Genomic DNA, 16,065 nt, shown 5'->3' on the forward strand with positions numbered 1-16,065 from the left:
ATCAGAATGGCCAAGATGAAAATCTCAAGAAACAACACATGCTGGAGAGGTTGTGGAGAAAGGGGAACCCTTATCCACTGCTGGTGGGAATGTAATCTAGTATAACCACTCTGGAAATCAATCTGGCGCTTTCTCAGACAACTAGAAATAGCATTTCCTCAAGATCCAGCCATACCACTCCTAGGCATATACCCAAAAGAGGCGCAAGTACACAAAAAGGACATTTGCCCAACCATGTTTGTAGCAGCTTTATTTGTAGTAGCCAGAAGCTGCAAACAACCCAGATGCCCTTCAACTGAAGAATGGATGCAGAAACTGTGGTACATCTATACAATGGAGTATTACTCAGCAATGAAAAATAAGGAAATCATGAAATTTGCAGGTAAATGGTGGGACCTGGAAGGGATCATCCTGAGTGAGTTGTCCCAGAAGCAAAAAGACACGCATGGTATATACTCACTCATATAAACATACAACATAGAATAAACCCACTAAAATCTGTACATCTAAACAAACTAAGCAAAAGAGAGGACCCTAACTAAAATGTTCAATCCCCATCCTGGAAGGCAAAGAGGATGGATATCAGAAGAAAAAGAAAATAGGAAACAACCTCGAAACCTGCTACAGAGGGCCTCTGAAAGCCAGAAGAAAACAGGAAACAACCTTGAAACCTGCCACAGAGGGCCTCTGAAAGCTTCTGCAGTCTAGACTGTCAAAGCAGATGCTGAGCCTGATGGCCAACTGATGGGCAGAGTGAATGGAATTCTATGTAAGAAGTGGAAAATAGTAAGAGCTGGAGGGGACAGGAACTCCACAAGGAGAGCAACAGAACAAGATAATTTGAACACAGGGAACTTCCCAGAGACTCATACTCCAACCAAGGACTATTCATGGAGATGACCTGGAACCCCTGCACAGGTGTAGCCCATATCAGTTCAGTGTCCAATTGGGTTACATAGTAATGGGAAGAGGGACTGCCTCTGACATAATCTGATTGGCCTGCTAGTTGATCACTTCCCCCTGAGGGGGGAGCAGCCTTATCAGGCCACAGTAGAGGACAATGCAGCCACTTTTGATGATAGACTAAGATCAGAAAGAAGAGGAGAACCTCCCCTATCAGTGGACTTGGGGAGTGGCATGCATGCAGAAAGGGGAGAAAGGGTGGGATCGGGAGGGGAGGAGGGAGGGGCTTATGGGGGGATACAAAATGAATAAAGTGTAATTAATAAAAATTAAAAAAAAAGAAATAAGTTTGGGATAGGATGATTACTAGGATGATTTTTTTTTAAATTATTCCTGATAGCTGGTAGACCAGGATAATATATATATTATATTATATATATATATAATATATATATATTATCTGAAAATTCTAATTTGAATAGTGATAAATCTATTTTCTATCTTCCACAGTGCAATGAATTAGTTCATAAATTCCATAATAGATATATAGTGCTCCCATGGAACCCAATCTTGTCAACTGGAGAGCCATGTTGAGGGACAGGATTTTTTGTAGTTGTTTGTTTTGTTTTTGTTTGTTTGTTTGTTTGTTTTGGTCTTATTTCCATATATTCAGCACAAAATAAACTCCATGGTATGTTTTGGAAGTCTTGTTTTTTTGTCTATTTGTTTTGTTTTTGTCTCATAATGCTTTGTTTGGGCCCTTTCTTCTATCTTTTTCCTACCATACAGATATTTTTGCTTATATAGTATGGTTTCCTTTTTTTTTTAAATTATTTTTTTATTATTTTTTCTTTTTAGTTACATTTTGTTAACTCTGTGTCCCAGCTGTATCCCTCTCCCTCATTCCCTCCCCAACCCCACACTCCCTCCCTGGTCTCCTCCCTGCCCCTTTCCAAGTCCACTGATAGGGGAGGACCTCCTCCCCTTTCATCTGACCCTGTTTTATCAGGTATCTTCAGGGCTGGTTGCAAAGTCCTCCTCTATGGCCTAACAGACTGCTCCTCCCCGATAGTATGGTTTCCAATGTTGTGTTTTTAGGGGACTTCTGCACATGCTAATATGCATCTCTGTATGTTTCTTGTTCTTTTCCTTTGGCTCTTTGTTTTGTCCTACTCAGGTTTCTTTGTTTTTATTTTTTCTTATTTTATTATGCTCTTTTTTATATGCCTGTTTGTTTTCTAACAAGAGAGAACAAGAAAACATATATATTTGGGTGGGTAGAGAGATAAGGAGGATCTGGGAAGAGTTGGTAGATGGAGAACCATAATCAGAATATATTGTATAAAAATCTATTTCAATGAAAATTTTGTTTTATTTCTAGCAATTTTTGTGGGAGGAGTCACATATTTTATTTTTCCAAATCTAACATGGTGAGTTCTATTTGAACATCCTGCTGCTTAGATAGCTGGGAAATTAAGGAGGATGATACTCATCCAGCCCGTTTAACAGTTATCTGTGTAGAAAACAATGTATTCATGAAGAAAAAATAAAATATGAGTTACAGTTTTATTTTTGTTGCTATGACAAAATACTTGGATACAAACAAATTGGGGAAGAAAAGGTTTATTTTAGCTCACAGCTCCAGGTGACAATGAATCATTTTGGGGAAGTCAAAGTGGTAGGAATGTGAAGCAGTTTGCAACATCCACAAGTGAGAGAGGAGAGAGAAAGAATGCTCATACTTAGCTTCTTCTGCCACTCTTATCCCAGTAAACAAACCCAGCTTATGGTGCCACCCATGGTGTGCTGAGCCTTACACATTTATTAATGTAATTAATATGATCCCCAGAGACATACAAGTCAAGCTGATCTAAATGGACTCATGTATTCCTAATGATCAGAATGAAAAAGTATGAAAATAAGCTGTTCTTTATATAAAAGAAGGAAAAGGAATATAATGCTCCAGACAGTTTGCTTGATGATGATGCCAGCACAGAAATGTAGTTCTTTGATTTTTTTTTTTTATCCTTTAAGGATTTTTCTCCTTTTCCTCTACCTCACTCACATCTTCCTCTGTTCTTATCATATGATACTTCATTGGTGAATGCATGACTGCAGGGAATCATAAGAAAGAAGGGGGAGTTACTAAGATATGGAAAGGACAGGAGCTCCATAAGGACCAAATATATCTGGGCAAAGGGATCTTTTCTGAGTTTGATTCTCCAACCAAGGACCATGCATGGATATAACCTAGAACCCCTGCTCAGACGTAGCCCATGGCAGCTCAGTATCCAAGTGGATTTCCCTAGTAAGGGGAACAGGTACTGTCTCTGACATAAACTCAGTGGCTGGTTCTTTGACCTCCCCGCCCCCACCCTATGAGGGAGGAGCAGCCTTGCCAGGACACAGAGGATGGCATTGCAGCCAGTCCTGATGAGACCTGATAAGCTAGGGTCAGATGGAAGGGGAGGAGTACCTCCCCTATCAGTGGACTTAGAGAGGGCAGGGAGGAGATGAGGGAGGGAGGGAGTGTGGAATTGTGAGGGAATGAGAAAGGGAGCTACAGCTGGGATACAAAGTAAATAACCTGTAATAATTATAAAAAATAAAAATTATAAAAAAGAACATCTATGAGCTATTTAGAATAATAGTTCTTGATGTGTGAGTCAAGACACCTTTTGGAGGTGCATATCAGATAACCTGCACATCAGATATTTACATTGTGATTCATAATAGGAGAAATTTACAGTTTTGAAGTAGCAAAAAATAATTTTATATTTGGGGTTCACCACAACATAAGAAGGGTTAAATCTTCCCTTCCCCATTTTTATCATTATTATCATTTAGTACAATTTACTCGATTTATATCCCGGCTGTGGCCCCCTTCCTCGTCTCCTCCCAAACCACCCTCCCTCCCTCTTCTCCCCATATGCTCCTCCCCTAGTCTAATGATAGAGTTGGTCCTCCTCTCCTTCTAGCTGACCCTAGTCCATAGATCTCATCAGGACTGGCTGCATTGTCTTCCTCTATAGACTGGCAAGGCTGCACCCCCCAAGGGGAGGTGATCAGAGAGTATGACACTGAGTTCATGCCAGATAAAGTCCCTGCTCCCATTGCAAGGGACACCACTTGGAAACTGGGCTACATCTGAGCCAGGGTTTTAGGTCCTCTTCATGCATTGTCCTTGGTTGGGGTATCGTTCTCTTCAGGGCCCCCATGGCTCAGTTTTTATGACTCTGTTGGTCTCCCTTTGGAGCTCCTGTCCCCTCCAGGTCTTTCTATATCCCAATTCTTTCCTAAGATTACCTACACTCTATCCAAAAGTTGGCTATGAGTCTCAGACTCTACTTCAATACCTTGATCAGTAGAGTCTTTCAGAGGCTGTCTGTGGTAGGCTCCTGTCCTGTTCCCTGTAGTTCATAATGAGCTTTTCTATATTTTATGAAGATCTAGAAGAAGAGAGTTAGTCTCTAAACATAAAGAAATGATGAGAAAGAAATGCTGATTATCCTGGCTTGGTCAGCATATGCTTCATTCTTGTTGAAATACTCTAATGTATACCTTGTGTCATTAGCGCATGGTAAAAAAAAATAAAAATAAATCATTTAAAGGGTTTCAGTATTCAGAACTTTGTTTTAGTGTCCTTTACAATTATGATTTGCATCAGTGATAGAATGAAAGCGTAGGTAAATTCTTCAAAGAATCACAGGAAAGTATATGGTTATGAGCATGACTCAAAGAATGGGTACATGTGGTGCATGTAGTCTAATACTCAAGTTTGAGATTCGAGTTTGGAGTACCTGTAGGATGTAAAGAGGGATAATAATTAAGAAGGGGCATAGGGAGGAAGCGGGAGGGAGGGTGGGACTGCGAGGAGATGAGGAAGGGAGCTGCAGTCAGGATTCAAAGTGAATAAATTTTAATTCTTATTAATAATAATAAACGGTAAAAAAAATAAATAAAGGCATGAGCCACCAAAAAATAAAGAAAAGAAAAGAAAACAACAACAACGAAAGAAAGGAGGAGCAAGGAAGACCACACAGGTTATGTATTCATGCCAGAGCAGAACCATGGTTACACTTATAGATGTGTAGATGTATGTTTTTTTACATCCTGTATCTAGGCAAAGAAGAGAAGAAACTGTAGTTTTAATTTATTTTGCTGCCATTGTTTTTAATGTACACTGTGTCTTTTCAAGAAGACTGCCTTTCAGTCTGGTCTTGTAGGGTAGGGGTTTGGGTTCTCACTTTATCTTCCTAATTTCACAGTCAGAGCCCTAATCTGCCGTTGCAGTCATGTTCACAGCCAAAGTATTACCAGGTTCCTGATAATATCTTGTACCTATTTTCCTCTTTATTTGGTCACTAAGAGGTAGGGTATTTCCTTTATGTCTTTTGTCATCAAATATATATTTTTAAAAAGTTATCTGTATTAACGTCTAGCCTTTTAAATTGGTTTACACTAAATGAACACAGTTTTTCTTCTTCTTAATCCTTAAAATGGGCAGCCTAAAAAGAATCTGATCTTGACACCTGCAGCAATGAAATGAGTGGGTATTGCTTTAAATGAAGCAAGCCAGACACAGAATTGCAAATACAATGTGACCTTTCTCCTAGGTGGAAGCTGAAAAATATGAATCGAAGAAAGAGCAGTGATGAGTAAAGGTTGAAAAGATCGGGGACATGGATAAAGATAAATGGTGGTTGAAAAACAGACGCCAAAAACACAGCTTGAAAGCCCAAAGTATTTCTGGTGTCCTGCAGCACAGAGGGATAACTGTAGCTCATAAAGAGCTTTTCTATATTTTATGAAGATCTAGAAGAAGAGAGTTAGTCTCTAAGCATAAAGAAATGATGAGAAAGAAATGCTGATTATCCTGGCTTGGTCAGCACATGCTTCATTCTTGTTGAAATACTGTAATGTACCCCTTGTGTCATTAGTTCATGTTAATAAAAAATTAAATAGCGGAAGCAAATACATTTAGGTGAAGCTCAATTCCCAATATAATATCACAAAATGGCTTGAAAATACAGCAACACACATAATCATTGCAGCAGTTTTGAACTTTTTAAAAAGTAGCCCATTCTCCTTCAGTGTGTTATCCACCAACGTATGTTGTTCTAATATTTGATGTGACTCAGTTGGTTCATTTCTACTTTGTGAAACACACTGCAAATGATCTAATGATATATTGCTATTTATGTAGGTAGCTATTTTCTCTAATATTTGAATAGTGTATGCATGTGTAACATACCATGAATGTTGAAATATTTGAACAACACTCCATGTATTTTAATAAAATAAAAACAGCCCCCACTATTTTAGTGTTTAAATAGCAAACTATTTGTAAAATTCTCTTTTGAAAAATGCAGATTTGAGCCACCCCCATAATAGATTAACGCAAGACAGTTATGTTCATAAGTGGAGGCACACAAGGAGATATACTAGCCCAGGTGAAGGGAGAGGTCTTATTTTTTAACATTGTTGAGGGGGCATCTTGAAATTCTCTAATATTCCATGCCCTCCACTTTCGTCTAACTGCTGGGCAGCAGTGAGTGAGGTCTTTCTACATGTTCAGTCCTCTGTCAGCTTAACCAATGCTGGGAAAGTTCTAGAAATATAGCAACTATGCCCCTTCTGGGGTACAGTATGGCAAACTGATCAACCTTCTAAAACAACTCAGAAGGGGAACCAAAACAGGCTTTTTCATTTCTCTCTAAAGAGGTTATGTGAGATCACAAGTTACAAAGTCAGAAAAAGTTAGATGACTCAAATGTTTATATAAACACAAGTTGTAAAAGAGTATTGGTACCCCAGTAGTTGTGGGGTTAGGCTTCAAAAATATGTTAGGAAAACATCTCCCTACGACCCCATCACTATGGGAGCAAATGTTAACTGGAAAACTTTATACTGATCACTTCTTTTTTTTTTTAAATCTATTATATGTGTGTATGATTATATAATCCTAAATTATACTATTAAATTATGTTATATTAAATCATATATGACATATATATATATATATATATATGTGTGTGTGTGTGTGTGTGTGTGTGTGTGTGTGTGTGTGTGTATAGTGTGCTAGTGAGATGACTCAGTTAAGAGCACTGGCTGCCCTTCCAGAGGTCCTGAGTTTCCAGTGACCATGTACGGTGGCTCACAACCATCTATAAATGATGCCCTCTTCTAGCATGTAGGTATACATACAGACAGAGCACTCCTACGTTTAAAAATACTTACGTGAATAAATTTTTAAAAGAGTATGTATATCCACATATATTCATGTGTGTGTGTGTGTGTGTGTGTGTGTGTGTGTGTGTGTGCGCGCGCGCGCGCCCGCTCACATGTGTGCCTGCTTGAGTATATGTGTACTCTATAGCTGTAGGATCCCAGGGAGGCCAGAAGAGAGTTGGATCCCCATGGAATCCAACTGTGTTACAGCTGTGTTTTTGAGCTACCCTATGAGTGCTGGGAACTGAACGCAAGTCTGCTCTGATGCCTGTAACTTCTGAGCTCCACCTTCAGCTCTGCCATTTATTCTTTTCATGACAGTAGTAAGTCTCTCAGCATGGAGAGGCACTTGCTTCCTATCCTGTTCCCTGGAAGTGGTGTTCATCCTACTGCCTGGGGTTGTAATGGGGACTTTGGGAGATGCAGCACCCCTCTCCCAGCTTGCTGAAGGTGCCCGGGATTTCATGAAAGGAAGCCCAGAGGCAGAGTGTGAGTTCGTGCTTGCACAGCCTGATTGAAAAGGATAGTTCTAGCTGCATGTAAATCTGTGTCTCTTTTTCTTTCAAGGAGCCCAGATGCCAAAACATGGCAAGAGATGGGCCATTGGTACTGATTTCTGACCCATTCAGAAATACTGGAACTCTCCTGAGAAGCAATTCTAAGGAAATTTATAGCTCAATTTTGCTGACCCGGTTGGTTGAGACTAGAATCAAATGTATTATTGCATTGTGCAATATTTCTTTCTTTGGGGGACAGTTGACAGATCATGCAGGAGTCCCTGAAAAAAAAAATAAACATCAAAATCTGTCCACAACATTGTATCAATGGGCAAACATCCCAGAAGCAAGGTTGGAAGAAAGTCTTCTCTCTTGTTATTTTTTTCTAGCTTTCCTGGGCTTCTTTTTTTCTGAGACTGAAAATCCAACAGAAAAACAGCAATTTAAGCACAATTGCAGGAGATACAATTCAATTCTTATCTAGTTTTTCTTTGTTAAGAATGGACTCGTTGGAGATATTAATTCACTATTCTTCACAAGTGCCACATAAATAGAGAGTAATGGTCAAAGCATGCATTTCATTATCAATGTTTTGTCTGGAGAATAGCGAAGTGTCCAAGATGGTTTTAATACAGAATCACCCAACAGACCTCTGAGGAAATGGTAGAATCAAAGTTCAGGGACCTGGGTTTTGTTTATACTGCAAGAAATAAGAACAGGAGGAGGGGGAAGGCAGAGATTCAGAAGCTCCTTCTCATCCCTTCAAAAGACTCATAGTTGGAAGAACTCTCTCAGGAACTCCAGTTTGCATTCTAAACAGGGGGCCTGGGGAGGGAGGGCGGTGAGTGAGAAACTGACCAGCTGTCTGGAAGATGTTGGAGCTGATTTCTCCTGAAACAAGTTGCCAAAATCTTGATGCAGAAAGAAGTTTGGAGCGTAAACTGCATAAAGAATAGGGAGTGGGAAGAGGGAAAAGAGGCTGATGTGTAGCAAGGGCCGTCCATTTGGTCTCTAATTGGCAGTTAATTCAGGTTTCTTTGTTAGAATCCCCAGACACTGTGCTTCCATCACAAATTAATCAGCGGAGTCTAAAGAAACAGGGACAAGAGCAAAAGATGCAGAAATAAAAAGTGAGCATTGCTCCATTTCAGCTGACATTCTGCCAATTAGTGAAATCTGCTCTCCATGGCTGCTATGCCTCATTTCAGACATCCAGAGCATTGTCATGTTAAGATGAGAAAGCAAACAGGGAAGCAATACATGAAGGCATTCTGTGAGTTTCCTAGGACTACCCTAATAAAATAGCTTACACTGGCTGGCTTAAACAATAGCAATTTATGACCTCATAGTTCTGAAAGCTAGAATTTCAAGGTGAAGGTGTTGTTGAATTCCTTTCAAGGCTGGAGTCAGTGAAAGGAGTGCAGTTCATGCCTGTCCTTCTAGATTCAGGGCCCATTGGCATTCTTTGGTTGTAGAAGACAGTCTCCATTTCTCCTTTTATCCTCATTTTTTTTTTGGTAGTGTCTTTTATTTTATTTTTTTGCTTTTTTAAAATTTTATTTTATTAATTACACTTTATTCACTTTGTATCTCTCCCATAAGCCCCTCCCTCCTCCCCTCACTGTCCCACCCTCCCTCCCCCTTCTTCATGCATGCCCCTTTCCAAGTCCACTGAGAGGGGAGGACCCCTCTCCTTCCTTCTGATCTTAGGCTATCAGATCACATCAGGAGTGGCTGCATTGTCTTCCTCTGTGGCCTGGTAAGGCTGCTACCCCCTCAGGGGGAGGTGATCAAAGAGCAGGCCAATCAGATTATGTCAGAGGCAGTCCCTCTTCCCATTACTATGGAACCCACTTGGACAATGAACTGCCATGGGCTACATCTGTGCAGGGGTTCTAGGTTATCTCCATGCATGGTACTTGGTTGGAGTATGAGTCTCTGGGAAGACCCCTGTGTTCAAATTTCTGGTTCTGTTGCTCTCCTTGTTGAGTTCCTGTCCTCTCCAGATCTTACTATTTCCCACGTCTTACATAAGATTCCATGCACTCTGCCGAACCGTTGACAATAAGTCTCAGCATTTGCTTTGATAGTCTGCAGGGCAGAGCCTTTCAGAGGCCTTCTGTGGCAGGTTCCTAGATTATTTCCTGTTTTCTTCTTCTTCTGATGTCCATCCTCTTTGCTTTATGGGATTGGGCTTGAACATTTTAGTCAGGGTCCACTCTCTTGATTAGTTTCTTTAGATGTACAGATCTTACTAGGTTTATCCTATGTTATCTGTCTATATGAGTGAGTATATACCATGTAGGTCTTTCTGCTTCTGGGACAGCTCACTCAGGATGATCCTTTTCAGGTCCCCCCATTTACCTGCAAATTTTATGATTTCCTTATTTTTCAATGCAGAGTAATACTCCATTGTGTACATATACCACAATTTCTGCATCCATTCTTCAGTTGAGGGGCATCTGGGCTATTTCCAGCTTCTGGCTATTACAAATTAAACTGCTACAAACATGGTTGAGCAAATGTCCTTATTGTGTACTTGAGCCTCTTTTGGATATATGCCTAGGAGTGGTATAGCTGGATCTTGAGGAAGCACTATTCCTAGTTGTCTGAGAAAGCGCCAGATTGATTTCCAGAGTTGTACAAGTTTACATTCCCACCAGCAGTGAAGAAGGGTTCCCCTTTCTCCACAACCTCTCCAGCATGTGTTGTCAGTTGAGTTTTTCATCTTGGCCATTCTGATGGGGTAAGGTGAAATCTCAGGGTTGTTTTGATTTGCATTTCCCTAATGGCTAATGAGGTTGAGCATTTCTTTAAGTATTTCTCTGCCATTCAATATTCCTCTACAGAGAGTCCTCTGTTTAGCTCTGTTCCCCATTTTTTAATTGGATTACTTGGTTTGCTGCTTTTCAGCTTCTTTAGTATTTTATATATACTGGATATTAGCCCTGTGTCAGATAAAGGGTTGGTGAAGATTCTTTCCCAATCTGTAGGCAGTCGTTTTGTTTTGATGACGGTGTCCTTTGCTTTACAGAAGCTTTTCAGTTTTTTTTTTTTTTTTGAGGAATCAAGCCATTTTAATACTACTCCATAATCATGTGTGAGCACACACAACAGTACATTCTTTCTCTTTAATTTACCCATTTATTCACTTTACATCTTGATTGTAGTCCCTTTCTTTCTTCCCAGCCTTCCCTTTTTACACCCCTCACCATTTTCTACTCCTCAGAGAAGAAGGACATTCCCCCTTGGGTACCAATTAGCCCTTGCACATTAAATCACAGCAGAACTAAGCACATCCTCTCCCACTGAGTCCAGACAAGGCAATCCAGTTAGGGAGGCAACAGAATCAGAGAGGGTCCCTACTCTAGTTGCTGGGGGATCCTCATGAAGACCAAGCTGTGTATCTGCTTCATATGTGCAGGGGGCCTAGGACCAGTCCATGCATGCTCTTTGATTTGTGGTTCACTCTCTCCATGAGCTTCTATGGTCTCAAGCCAGTTGACTATGTAGGTCTTCTTTTGGAGTCCTTGACCCCTCTGGCACCGGCCATCATTCCTCCAATTCTTCTATAAGACACCCAGAGCTCTGTCTTATGTTTGGCTGTGGGTCTCTGCATCTGTTTCTGTTAGCTGCTGGGTGAAGCCTCTCAGAGGAGTTATGCTCCTGTCTATAAGTTAACTCCTGTCTGTAAGCATAGCAGAGTAATACTAATAGTGTCAGGGACTGGATCTCTCCCATGGGATGGGTCTAATGTAGGGTCATTCTTTGGTTAGCCATTCCCTCAATATTTGCTCCCTCTTTGCCTCTGAACATCTTGTAGGCAGGACAAATTTTGGGTCAAAGGTTCTGTGGGTGGGTTGTCCTTATCCCTTCAATGGAATCCAGCCTTGCTATAGGAGGTAACCACTTCAGATTCCAGCTCCTAGAAATCTCGGCTAGGCTGACCCCATAGACTTTCTGGGGCCTCCCCTATCCCAGATCTCTGTCAAATCCCAGAGATGCCCCCCCCCATTTCCGATCTTCATTCCCTCACCTGATTTTCTCTCCCCTACACTCCCTACTCCTCATCTCCACCCCTGCTCCTCCGCATCCTCTCTCCAATGCCTATTTTATTTCCCCTTCTGAGACAGATTCAAGCTTCCTTCCTCAGGCCCTCCTTGTATGGTAGCTTCTTTGGGTCTGTGGATTGTGGTATGGTTATCCTGTACTTTATGGTTAATCGCCACTTCTTCTTTTTTTTTTTCTTATCAGTTACATTTTATTAACTCTGTATCCCAGCCGTGTCCCGATCCCTCATTCCCTCCCAGTCCCTCCCTCCCTCCCTCATCTCCACCATGCCCCTTTCCAAGTCCACTAATAGGGGGGACCTCCTCCCCATTCATCTGATCCTGTTTTATCAGGTATCTTCAGGACTGGCTGCAAAGCTCTCCTCTGTGGCCTAACAGGACTGCTCCTCCCTTAAGGGGTGGGGAGGCCAAAGAGCCAGTCATTGAGTTCCTGTTAGAAATAGTCCTTGTTCCCCTCACTATGGGAAACCAATTGGTTACTGAGCTACCACAGGCTACATCTGAGCAGAGGTTCTAGGTTATATCCATACATGGTCCTTGGTTGAATGTCAGTCTCAGAAAAGACCCTGTGCCCAGATATATTTGGTCCTGGTGGAGCTCCTATCCTTTCCCCATCAGACTAACTCCCCTTCTTTCTTATGATTCCCTGTACTCTGCCAAAGGTTTGGTTATGAGTCTTTGCTTTGAAAACACTGCTAGTTAGAGTCTTTCAAATGCGCTCAGTAGACTCCTGTCATACGTTCAAGGCACATCCCATCTGTCTTTCTAAATGAGGATTGATCATCTTACCCCATGTCCGCTCTCTTGATTATCTTTTAAGGTGTACAGATTTTATTATGTTTATCACATCTTATAGGTCTATATAAGTGAGTATATACCGTGTTTGTCTTTCTCCTTCTGGGATATTTCACTCAGGATGATCTTTTCTAGATCCCACCATTTGCCTGCAAATTTCATGATTTCCTCCTTTTTGATTGCTGAGTAGTATTCCATTGTGTAAAAATAGCACAATTTCTGTACCCATTCCTCCGTTGACGGACATCTGGATTGTTTCCAGGTTCTGGCTATTACAAATAAAGCTGCTATGAACATGGTTGAGCAAATATCCCTTTTGTGTACTTGAGCAAACTTTGGGTATATACCTAGCAGTGGTATAGCTGGGTCTTGAGGAAGCACTATTCCTAATTGTCTTAGAAAGCGCCAGATAGATTTCCAGAGTGGTTGTACCAGTTTACATTCCCAGCAGCAGTGGAGGAGGGTTCCCCTTTCTCCACAACCTCTCCAGCATGTGTTGTCCCTTGAGTTTTTCATTTTGGCCATTCTGATGGGTGTAAGGTGATATCTCAGGGTCGTTTTGATTTGCATTTCCCTGATGGCTAATGAGGATGAGCATTTCTTTAAGTGTTTCTCTGCCATTCGATATTCCTCTGTCGAGAATTCTCTGTTTAGCTCTGTTCCCCATTTTTTGATTGGATTACTTGGTTTGCTGCTTTTCAGCTTCTTTAGTTCTTTGTATATACTCGATATTAGTCCTCTGTCAGATAAAGGGTTAGTGAAGATTCTTTCCCAATCTGTAGGCAGGCGTTTTGTTTTGATGACAGTGTACTTTGCTTTACAGAAGCTTTTCAGTTTCATGAGGTCCCATTTATTGATTGTTGCTCTTAGAGCCTGTGCTGTTGTTGTTCTGTAAAAATATGGAACGCTTCACGAATTTGCGTGTCATCCTTGCGCAGGGGCCATGCTAACCTTCTCTGTATCGTTCCAATTTTAGTATATGTGCTGCCGAAGCAAGCACAGCTTTTCAGTTTCATGAGGTCCCATTTATTGATTGTTGCTCTTAGAGCCTGTGCTGTTGGTGTTCTGTTCAGGAAGTTGTCTCCTGTACCAATGAGTTCTAGGGTATTCCCCACTTTTTCTTCTAACCGATTTAACTGGTTTTACATTGAGGTCTTTGATCCACTTGGCCTTTACTTTTGTGCAGGGTAATAAGTATGGATCTGTTTGCATTTCCTACATGTAGACATCCAGTTAGACCAGCACCATTTGTTGAAGATGCTATCTTTATTCCATTGTATGGTTTTGGCATCTTTGTCAAAGATCAGGTGTCCATAAGTGTGTGGGTTTATTTCTGGGTCTTCTGTTCGGTTCCGTTGATCCACCATTCTGTTTCTATGCCAGTATCATGCAGTTTTTAGTATTGTTGCTCTATAGTACAGCTTGAGATCAGGGATGGATATACCTCCTGAAGATCTTTTATTGTAGAGGATTGTTCTAGTAATTCTGGGTTTCTTGTTATTCCATATGATGGTGAGAATTTTTCCTTCCAGTTCTGTAAAGAATTTTGTTGGTAATTTGATGGGAATTATATTAAATCTGTAGATTGCTTTTGGTAAAATGGCCAATTTTACTATGTTAATCCTGCTGAGCCATGAGCATGGGAGATCTTTCCATCTTCTGATATCTTCTTCTAATTCGTTCTTCAGAGACTGGAAATTTTTTTCATACAAGTCTTTGACTTCCTTGGTTAGGGTTACACCAAGGTACTTTATGTCATTTGCGGTTATTGTGAAGGGTGTTGTTTCTCTAATTTCTTTCTCAGCCCTTTTGTCTTTTGTATACAGGAGGGCTACTGATATTTTGGAGTTAATTTTGTATCCAGCCACTTTGCTGAAGGTGTTTATCAGCTGTATAGGTTCCCTGGTAGAGTTTTGGGGGTCACTCAGATATACTGTTATATTATCTGCAAATAGTGAGAATTTGACTTCTTCCTTTCCAATTTGTATCCCCTTGATCTCTTTCAACTGTCTTATTGCTCTAGCAAGGACTTCCAGGATTATGTTGAAGAGATATGGAGAGAGTGGGCAGCCTTGTCTTGTCCCTGATTTCAGTGGGATTGCTTTAAGTTTCTTGCCGTTCAGTTTGATGTTGGCTATAGGCTTGCTGTATATAGCCTTTACTATGTTTAGATATGTGCCTTGTATCCCTGCTCTCTCCAACACTTTAAACATGAATGGATGTTGAATTTTGTCAAATGATTTTTCAGCATCTAGGGGGATTATCATGTGTTTTTTTTTCTTTCAGTTTGTTAATATGGTGGATCACATTGATGGATTTCTGTATATGTAACCATGCTTGCATACCTGGGATGAGTCCTACTTGGTCATAGTGGATGATATCTTTGATGTGTTCTTGTATTAGGTTTGCAAGTATTTTGTTAAGTATTTTTTGCATCGATGTTCATGAAAGAGATTGGCTTGAAAGTCTCTTTCTTTGTTGGGTCTTTGTGAGGTTAAGGTACAAAGGTGACTGTGGCTTCATAGAATGAGTTTGGTATGTTCCTTCTGTTTCTATTTCGTGGAATAGTTTGAAGAGACCTGGAGTTAGCTCTTCTTTGAAGGTCCGGTAGAATCCAGCGCTGAAACCATCTGATCCTGGGCTTTTTTTGGATGGGAGACTTTCGATGACTGCTTCTATTTCCTTGGGGCATATAGGACTATTTAATTTATTTACCTGGTCCTGATTCAGCTTTGGTAAATGGAATTGATCAAGAAAATTGTCCATTTCATTTCGATTTTCAAATTTTATGGCACAGAGACTTTTGAAGTAAGTCCTAATGATTGTTTGGATTTCCTCAGTGTCTGTAGTTATGTCCCCCTTTTCATTTCTGATTTTGTTGATTTGGATGGTGTCTCTCTGCCTTTTAGTTAGCGTGGCTAAGGGTTTATCTATCTCGATTTTCTCAAAGAACCAGCTCTTGGTTTCATTGACTATTTGAATTGTTTTATTTGTTTCTAATTGATTGATTTCAGCCCTGAGTTTGATTATTTCCAGCTGTCTACTTCTTTTTGGTGTGTCTGCTTCTTCTTTTACTAGGGTCTTTAAGTGAGCCATCAAGTTGCTTGTGTGAGATGTTAGGAATTTCTGGTTGAAGGCACTTAGTGCTAAAAACTTTCCTCTTAACACTGCTTTCATTGTGTCCCACAAGTTTGGGTATGTTGTGCCTTCATTTTCATTGAGTTCTAGGATGACTTTAATTTCTTTCTTTATTTCTTCCCTGATCCAGCTGTCATTTAGTAGCAAGTTGTTCAGTTTCCATGTGTGTAGGCTTTTTGCTATTTCTGTTGTTGTTGAGGTCCAGCATTATCCCATGGTGATCAGATAGGATACAAGGGATTATTTTAATCTTCTTGTATCTGTTGAGGCTTGCTTTGTGACCAACTATATGGTCTATTTTGGAGAAGGTTCCATGGGGTGCTGAGAAGAAGGTAAATTCTTTTGTGTTTGGGTCTAAGGTTCTGTAAATGTCTATTAGGTCCATTTGATTCAGGACCTCTGTTAGAGACATTGTTTCTTTGTTTAATTTC

The 16,065-nt window shown here is 40.5% G+C and overlaps 1 non-coding gene across 1 annotated transcript; it reads right to left on the minus strand.

Annotated features, from left to right (window-relative positions):
• Positions 1-13,389: 13,389 nt before the first annotated feature.
• Positions 13,390-13,496, minus strand: LOC129666428 (U6 spliceosomal RNA). Its single transcript, XR_008718579.1, has one exon. It is a non-coding gene; the product is annotated as a U6 spliceosomal RNA (small nuclear RNA).
• Between the last annotated feature and the right edge of the window lie 2,569 nt (positions 13,497-16,065).

This window comes from Psammomys obesus, unplaced genomic scaffold (assembly GCF_907164565.1).
Source record: "Psammomys obesus unplaced genomic scaffold, mPsaObe1.curated_primary_1811, whole genome shotgun sequence".
NCBI lineage: Eukaryota > Metazoa > Chordata > Mammalia > Rodentia > Muridae > Psammomys > Psammomys obesus.